This window comes from Hippocampus comes, unplaced genomic scaffold, assembly GCF_001891065.2.
Source record: "Hippocampus comes isolate QL1 unplaced genomic scaffold, H_comes_QL1_v1.1 scaffold122, whole genome shotgun sequence".
Classification (NCBI taxonomy): Eukaryota; Metazoa; Chordata; class Actinopteri; order Syngnathiformes; family Syngnathidae; genus Hippocampus; species Hippocampus comes.
Genome location: NW_017842059.1, coordinates 279,563 through 288,556, shown reverse-complemented (window position 1 = coordinate 288,556; position 8,994 = coordinate 279,563). Strand labels below are relative to the sequence as shown.

The window sequence follows — 8,994 nt, the reverse complement described above, 5'->3', positions numbered from 1 at the left end:
CGGAATTTTATTCTTCCAAATATCTGCATCGGCCTGTAAGAATCCATCACGTCTGGGTCTTTGTTTTGATTTCAAATTACAGTTTCAAGCAAGGGGTTAGAGTTCAAATGTAGGTTTTAAAACAAGGGTTGGTGCTTCAAATTAGGTTTGTAAGAAAGGGTTAGGCTTTTAAAAATTACACTTCAAGACATTTTAAATTTCAAACATGGTTTATAGTTTCGAGCCAGGGGTCAATTCAAAAGTAGGGCTTCAAACTGAGATTTCAAGACAGAGTTAGGGCCTCAAGTCAATCGAGTTTTAAGACACAGTTAGGGCTTCAAAGGGTTAGAATTCTAAATTAAGAGTTTCAAAACATGGCTGGAGTTCAAAGATAAGCCGGAGTTTTAGGTTCAAACAAGGGTTAGACTATGGTTCCACGTCAGTTTAGGGTTTCAAGTCTTAATTATGATGTTAAATTTAAATTTCAAGACAAAGTTAAGGTTTCAATTGATGGTTTTCAAGCCTGTGTTAGGGTTACAGAGGGAGTTTCCATTGGGATTTCCATTCAGTTTGGGGGTCTAAGATTTGGATTTCAAGCCGGGGTAGAGTGTCAAGTTCGGGTTTCAAGTTAGACACCTGCACCTTCAAACAAATCACAGTATATTGTAGCAACCCCCGGGGATGCTCCACACATGAGATGACATCATTGTTTTGTCTATTTCTAGCTCACTCCTGACTGTATATGCATCACATTTATTTATAGACACCCTTGTGGGTGTGCGTGTGCGTGAGTGTCTGTGTGTGCGTGCGCTTGAGTGTGTGTGTCAACAAGGGAGGAAGAGGAAAGCATGACCATTTCCTGTTGAAGCTAGAAAATAAAGCAAACAGGAAATGAGTAGCACAACTTTCCGAGAGTCCGACCGGGAACCAGAGGAGAACGTGGGCCACAAGGACCAGAACCAGAACCCCCACCCCCCAGACCAGATCTTTGCCTGCATACACACAAACGCACACACACTTGCAAGAGAAATGTTGGAGTCGTGAGGAAACATCTTGGAATGTTCCTCTAATCATCACAACACAAGAAGAAGACGAAGAAGAAAGGTAAGAAGTTCTTTCTCTTCACCAATTGGCTGATGAATGAATGACTGAGTCCTGAATGGCTGGTTCTGGATCAGATCCAAGAATAGTTTACTGACATTATGACTATTCTGCATTTTTTTTAAATAGCATCAAGTATGGCTTCAAGCCTGAGTTGCGGTGTCAATGAAGTTTTCGAATCAGGGTTGAGGTTTTGAGACTTAGTTAGAGTCTCAAACAATGCTGAGGGTTTTAAACAAAGGTCATGGTCTCAAATTTCCTTTGGTCTTTTAACAAGGGTTGGGGTGTCAAATAAGTGTCTCAAGACAAAGTTAGGGTTTTAAACAAAGGTTAGAATGTCAAAATAGCCTGGGTCAGGCTTTCAAATGGGTTTCAAGTTGTCAAATTGCGGTTTCAAGTCAAGGGTAAAGACTCATACATGTCAAGGTGTCAAGGTGGCATGCTTCTTTTCTAACCTACAGGTTTTATTGTGTGTGTGTGTGTGTGTGTGTGTGTGTGTGTGTGTGTGTGTGTGTGTTGGGTTGTGTGTGTGTGTGTGTGTGTGTGTGTGTGTGTGTGTGTGTGTGTGTGTGTGTGTGTGTGCGTGCGTGCGTGCGTGTGTGTCTGCGTGCGTGCATGCACACATGCGTGTGCAGACGTGTTACGCAACAGCCATGTCATGAGGGCAAAGTAGTGAAAGTGTCAAGATGAGATGCAGAGATGAATTCTTGCTTCACCCAACACACACACACACACACACACACACACACATACACACAGACATTTGTAAACATACAGTGTATACGTATTTATACAATCTATGTGCATTCATATCTGTGTGTGTGTGTGTGTGTGTGTGTGTGTGTGTATTATATTTGCGTATGTTCATGCATGTGTTGATGGAGTACGCGCGTGTTCAAATCTGTGTGTTTGTTCAGATTGTATTTGGGTGCATTCATGTGTCTGCGCGTTTATATCTGTGCGCATGTGTTCATATGTGTGTGGGTTTAGGCAAGTGTGTGCGTTAGTTTCAATGTGTATGCACTCTTGCAAGTGTGTGTTCACGTTTGTGTATGCTTGTATGTGTATGTGTCGTCATACAGTACATGTGTATTCATATCCGTGTGCAGGGTTGGGTGGGTTCCTTTAAAAATGTATTCTGACACAGTTATGAGCTACCTGTTATAAAATGTATTTTGTAAAATAATCCAAGGACCATAATGTTAAAGTAATTTAACTTGAAGATTTATAATTACTTTTGGATTACACTATACCAAATATGTTTCAAAATGATGGACCAAAAAAATCTATATGATATGAATTGTGTACATAGTTGTCTGTTCTTTTCTGTCCTATGGTTGTTTAATCTGTACTGCAGTACAGTTAAACACACCATTGGGTCAATTCATGATTATGGAGCTTCAGTGGGAGTAAAAAAATAAAAAAAGTTACATTGATGTGTTAGGGCTTTTGAGATTGGAAAAATACAATAGACAGCAGGAGGAAGGCTGAGCACCTGCAATTCAAATCCAAAGCACAAGAACTGTGAGGAAGGCATGCTAAACACTTGCGCCCCATGCTGCAGGGATGGATGGAAAGATGATGGATGCAATAGTGGATGGATTGAAGCCCATGTGAAAATATTAGCGTTTTCGAACTGTCCCTGAAGGCAACACCTCACAAGATAGATAGATAGATAGATAGATAGATAGATAGATAGATAGATAGATAGATGCCTTTTAAGTCACTTTAACCAACCTGAACCAATTACGACAGTGACCTATCTCATTTAATCGTTGGCCAACCAAAACCTAGACGTACGTGGGACGATCATTGAGCTATAGTGTGAGCAGTTTTTAACTTCATTCAGGGAAATTGGTCTATAGAGCGAGTGATCGAGGACTCGACTGCGGTCCATCGTCCATCCATCCATCCATCCATTTCCCGATCCACTTATCCTCACAAGGGGAGCAGGGATGAGAGAGCCTATCCCAGCTGTCTTCGGGCAGCAGGTGGGGGACACCCTGAACCGGTTGCCAGACAATCGTAGAGCACACAGAAACGAACAACCATCCATGCTCACACTCACACCTAGGGAAAATTTAGAGTGTTCAATCAGCCTGCCATGCATGTTTTTGGAATGTGGGAGGAAACCGGAGTACCCGGAGAAAACCCACGCAGGCTTAGGGAGAACATGCAAACTCCACAAAGGGAGGCTGGGGCTGGAATTGAACCCGGTACCTCTGCACTGTGAGGTCGACGCGCTAACCATTGGAACACCAGGCTGCCGCATTAAAAGTAATCCTTCAAAATAATCCACATTTTTCATAAATGTACTTGTATACTGATTAGATTTTTTAACTGTAACGGAATACATTTTTTTTTGGGGGGGGGGCGGTTGTATCCCAAATGCATAACGCTGGTACATGCATTCCGTTACTCCCCGAGCCTGTGTGAGGTTATATTTTTGTGTTTCCATGTTTGTGTCCGTGTATGGGGTTTCTAGAACAGCTGAGAGTTTGTGTGTGTGCGTATGTGTGTGTGTGCGTGTGTGTTCAAATTTGTGTGCATTCATATACGCGTGCTTATATTCTACGTGTGCGCAGTGACTTGTGTTAAAAGTCCAAGAATATTGTGTGAGCAATGTCAATGTGTGATGTAGCTGTGTGCTTGTCAGTCATCACCTTCTCAATGACCATACACACACACACACACACACACACACAGACACACACACACACACACGCACGCACGCACGCACACACACACACACACACGCACACACACACACTTTTCCTGCGTAGTGGGCGCGGTCCATTTAGAGGACGGGCATGTACATGTGACCTCCAGAGGGAGGAAGTAGAGTTGTCACTCAGCGTCACTCAATTTTATGTCAACATTTCCGAGCAGCTGTGAACGCAGCACGTCTCTCAGTCCCATAGGTGTTTTTTTTTTAAAAGTCTCTCTGCTGATTTGCTCCTTTTCGTCGAGGGAACCGAACCGAACCGAGCCGACCTTTTCCACGAGAAACTCACTCACTCAATCAGTCACTCCTTCTTCTTTTCTTGGACGTTTAAATCACCGAGCCGCGAAAATGGCTCGCAGCGGTGAGTGAGCGTGTTCGAACCCAAACTTTCACCTTTTTTCAATTAAGAGATTTAAAAGACAGGTGCGGGAAGGAGGCGAAACATCGCGCAGGTTTTTTGACGCGCTTCACTTAACACATTTATCGCAACAAAACGCCTGTTTCCATTTGGGGGAATAATTGTAGTGATATTTACGTCATTGTTATTTGCACCTGAAAGTTATTAGCGGTTGGTGAACGCAACATTTCTAATTATCATGATTAGAATGGACTGATGTGCTTGTTTTGAAATGTTTGGCTCGTGTGCGATTAGTTAATTTTTGTAAATATGTAATGAATATTCTTACTCGCACAGTACTAATATTAATATTTGGTTGAAATGTGCAACTTGGCTGGCTGCGATTGTAGAACACGTGTCTTTTATACATGTTGATCATTGACAGCCATGGTTAAGGTTTTTATTTGACGTCCATCAAAACACTTGAGTTGTATTTGACACTTTTACTTGATGTTTGTTGTGTGTGAAGCAATTGAAGTTTAATGGCTCACAATGTGTGTCAAGCACGAAGGCGTGTTTGCCTTCAAATGCTCGATTTCAGAAATGTTAACTGGATAATTCATGAGGTACATTGTCCCATCAGAACAAATAGAAAAATAGCCCCCTCTAAAAATCATTTAGTGGTTTTTGTTTTTGTAATATTTTGACTCCAAAAGAAGAATCATTTTTAAAAAAGGGTGTTAATCCTGTCGGTAATGTGACCCTCACGCTGTTTTAGGGTGTACCAAAGTCCTTGGTGCTGATGGTGTGTACGAGTGTCTTGTGGAAAGTTGATAAAAAGCAGTTGTGAAAAGTGTTTAACAGACTCCGGGTTGACCAGCGGAATAAATGATTGACTGTGATAAACAATGGAGCTTGTTTGCATGTAGGATGACTCAGACAAAACATTCCCAGGAATTTTCTCACTTGTCAAGGAAAGACAAAATGTGTGGATGTGTGTGCGTTTGTGTTTCCGTCATTCAATGACATGTTCATGCTGATATTTTTTGTATTCTACACTGCATTTGCTGGCACATGAAAGAAAACACAGTTGAAACTTGGCATCCATTTTTTTTTCCATCTCGCCATTTCCTGCCTTTTTGTCCAGCAATGAACTATTGAATGAATGACTGAATGACTGAATAAATGAGCCAGAAAGACCTCAATAGCTCTTTATGAATGTTTTTTTTTTTTTTTAAATATAGAAAAAAGCCCCTGGGGGTGTTTTCGCTTTGCTGATGTCTGCATGTTTCACTTCCTGGTGAAAATCAAAGAACTTTCCATTGAACTCTTGTGACCCCTGTTGGCTAAGCACTCACTGTTGACCTCAGCGCTAACTGCTAGCTGCTAACATCCGCAACGCTTCAGCCGGCCGTTAATTCATCTTTGTCAGAATTTTAAAAAACATATATATGTACATAAATTTGATTTAGTGCCTCCGTAGTTGACTAGTTTACAAAACCACTGTGAGTGGTAACAATTATGATTTATCGGTATTCATTATTAAGACACTTTTCCACTGATAACTATTTATTAATGAATTAATTTATTTTTTAGTTTATTGATTTATTTCAACGTCACTTGAATTACCAATAAGAAACAAAAAAAGGTAAAAGTAGTTTTAAATAATGTCATTGTAATTAGCTTTTTCTGGAAGTGAATTTAACTCAAAAATTTGATTTTTTTTGGGGGGGGGCGGAAATATCTGAGATTTTATTTTGAGACCATATCACCCAGTCCGAACTCCATGTGGACTTTGAGCTGTAATAAACACCGACACGCCCGACTGTAAACACACAGATGAATTGCAGGGTGCACAATTGTTGCCGTTGAAGCCAACACACGGACTTACCATGGATTTAAAAAGTCTACACACCCCTGTTCAACTTCCAAGTTTTTGTGATATCAATTTAAAAAAAAAAAAAAAAAAAAATCACATCAAACTTTTTCTCCCCTAATGCGATCGACAACCTGTACAACTCATTTTTTCCCCAAAAAACATTTTGAGAGGGAAAGGAAAAACAAACAGCTCAGACCATGTGATTGCACAAGGTGAACACCCTCTACGGGAGAGTAGTGTTTCACATAGTTTTGACCCAGGCTCAATGACTGACAGTTGATCACTCCTGGATGCAATCTACAGTACAGACAGTGATTGTGGGCAGTGTATGTTGTCCTGTGATATCACCGAGGCTCAACATGACAGACTTGCTGAATGTTGCCGTCATTCCGGTCATGTGACTTATGGGATTGGTCACAGATGTTTTTGCTCACATTTTGATTGCTGAGCAGATATTTTTCTTTGGGCAAAGTCACCAAAGATCCCAAAGAATGACTCATTGATCCTTGTGGAATTTCAGCCTGCAGGCTCCATTCATCATGTGGTGCACTGCTGCCTGGGATTATGATGGTATTTTCCATTTGAGAGTGGAAATTTGCATAAATTGGCACAATATTCACCTGAACGAGTCATTTTATTTGTAGTGGTTTATCGGCAGGGTGGACAAATGGTTAGCACGACTGCCTCACAATGTAGAGGTGCAGGGTTTGATTCCGGCTCTGGCCTTCCTGTGTCGAGTTTGCATGTTTGCCCCATGCCTGTGTGGGTTTTCTCCGGGTTTCTTTCTTCCCACATTCCAAAAACATGCATGGCAGCTTAATGGAACTCTCTAAATTGTCCCCAGCTGTGAGTGTAACCGAGAATGATTGTTCGTTTATGTTTTGCTTGAATTGTTATTATTTGGCTCTTGTTTAGTCGAAATTCTTTCATTCCTAGAAGGCATCATCCTCATTGCCCTTGCAACAAAAGGAGGCATCCCTTGGACTGAAAAGTCCCTTTCCCACGTCACATGACATGCGGCACCACATTATATGTTTGCTGCACAAATAAAAAATGAGCACTGAAGAGGAAGTGATGATGGAGTTTACAGGAAGCGCTTATCACTTATTTGTGCCTCTTGTGTGTTCCCGACTGCTTCCTTTGACATCGGCGGCTTATCTGCACTGTCATTAGTCATAGACACACACACACACACACACACACACACACACACACACACACACACACACACACACACACCTGCACGTTGAGCAGGTCAAGGCTGAGGTGTGGGCTGCCGTCTGATTGGGTATCTTCTTCTCTTCCTCATTTCCTATTTGTGTGTTGTCACATTGGAAGATGCCAACCCCTTGGCCTCTCATACGGAGCCAGAAGTAAAGTTCTTCACACTTTTTAATGCATCTGGTTATGATAGACAGGATCATCAAATTTCTTGGCCGTTGCTGAAAGATGTCGATAGCTATTTTTTTTTCAAACTTTCCAGCAGGGAAAGTACTGAAGGAATTTGCTTTGACCCAAAATGGTCAACATCCTGTTCAATTTCGGGTATGGCTGTTGACACTTTTTCATGGGGTCCTGTCATGACAGACATGGCCCTCTAATTTCATGTGGTTTGGTGAAACTGGTGTGGGAGGATAATTCGTTGAGTCTTTGTGTGAATGACCAAACAGACACTAAAACAGCTGTCTCAAACCATAACAGTTGACTTGCTTTTCCATTTCCTGCATGAGACCTTGAGAGTTTTTGGTGCATCCTGGTGTGATCAACATGTCCACCCAATTTGGTGTTGATTGATGAAAATGGTGTTGGAGGCTTTTTTTTTTTTTTTTCAAATTTACGTGCAAAGGCCAAATTCACCAGTATTGGCTGCTTCAAACCAAAAAGGTTGCCTTCCGGTTATGATAAACATGGCCACCGAATTTGGTGGTGATTTATAAAACTGTTGTTGTGGGCAATTTTTTTTTCTAACTTCCCAGGGAGCGCTACCGAATGAGTTTTGGGAGTAGTTCTGCTGTGGCCCACTGAAATTAAATTTATACCAAGATACATTCATTCATTTTCCGAACCGCTTGATCCTCACTAGGGTCGCGGGGGGTGCTGGAGTCTATCCCAGCTGTCTTCGGGCAGTAGGCGGGGGACACCTTGAACCGGTTGCCAGCCAATCGCAGGGCACACAGAAACGAACAACCATTCGCGCCCACACTCACACCAAGGGACAATTTTAAGTGTTCAATCAGTCTGCCATGCATGTTTTTGGAATGTGGGAGGAAACCAGAGTACCCGGAGAAAACCCACGCAAGCACGGGGAGAACATGCAAACTCCACACAGGAAGGCCGGAGCTGGAATTGAACCCGGTATCTCTGCACTGTGAAGTCAACGTGCTAACCACTCGACTACCGTGCCGCCCACCAAGATACACATGCTTGCCAAAATTGTTTCGATTTGGTGATTGTTGGGGTCCTCAAACAGGCAAATAAACACATTACCTCCACCATCCCCGTACGTCGGCCACCCCTGGCCGTTTGCCACCGGCGGGTACCCGGAGCGTCTCAGTGGCGACCCCTTCCTCCACCCCGCCGTCTGTTGATGTCCTTCACACTATCGCTGTCCTTTCCGCTTCATTGTTTGTGTCGGCACGCTTCCGCGATGCCCTGCGACCCTCTTGAAGAAAACAGCGCGGTAGCTCGGCGTGTGTTTCCTGGCCTGCCGCCGGGGCTGTTGGGTATTTATGGAAGCCATGCCGCGCAATCGTTTCCCGCTCTACATTGACACATCTGTGTGTGTGTGTGTGTGTGTGTGTGTGTGTGTGTGTGTGTATTTGTGTGTGCATGTGTGTGTGTGTCTATTTCTGGCGGCAGCAATGTGTCCTGCGCTGGTGAGACTGGAAACTGACTACATGACAACAACATCCGCACACACACACACACACACACACACACACACACACACACACACACACACATATGCAGACA

The 8,994-nt window shown here is 42.8% G+C and overlaps 1 protein-coding gene across 2 annotated transcripts in view; it reads left to right on the top strand.

Moving 5' to 3' along the window:
- The first annotated feature begins 906 nt into the window (after nucleotides 1-906).
- Nucleotides 907-8,994, top strand: part of exoc3l2b (exocyst complex component 3-like 2b) — a 24,867-nt gene continuing 16,779 nt past the window's right edge. Inside the window, exon 1 of one of the 2 annotated variants that reach the window (XM_019861463.1) lies at nucleotides 907-1,083. The gene's annotated coding sequence lies outside the window, so the exon portion shown is untranslated. Of the gene's footprint in view, nucleotides 1,084-3,944; nucleotides 4,167-8,994 lie in introns of those variants that run through there. The other variant, XM_019861462.1, reaches the window with a different exon arrangement.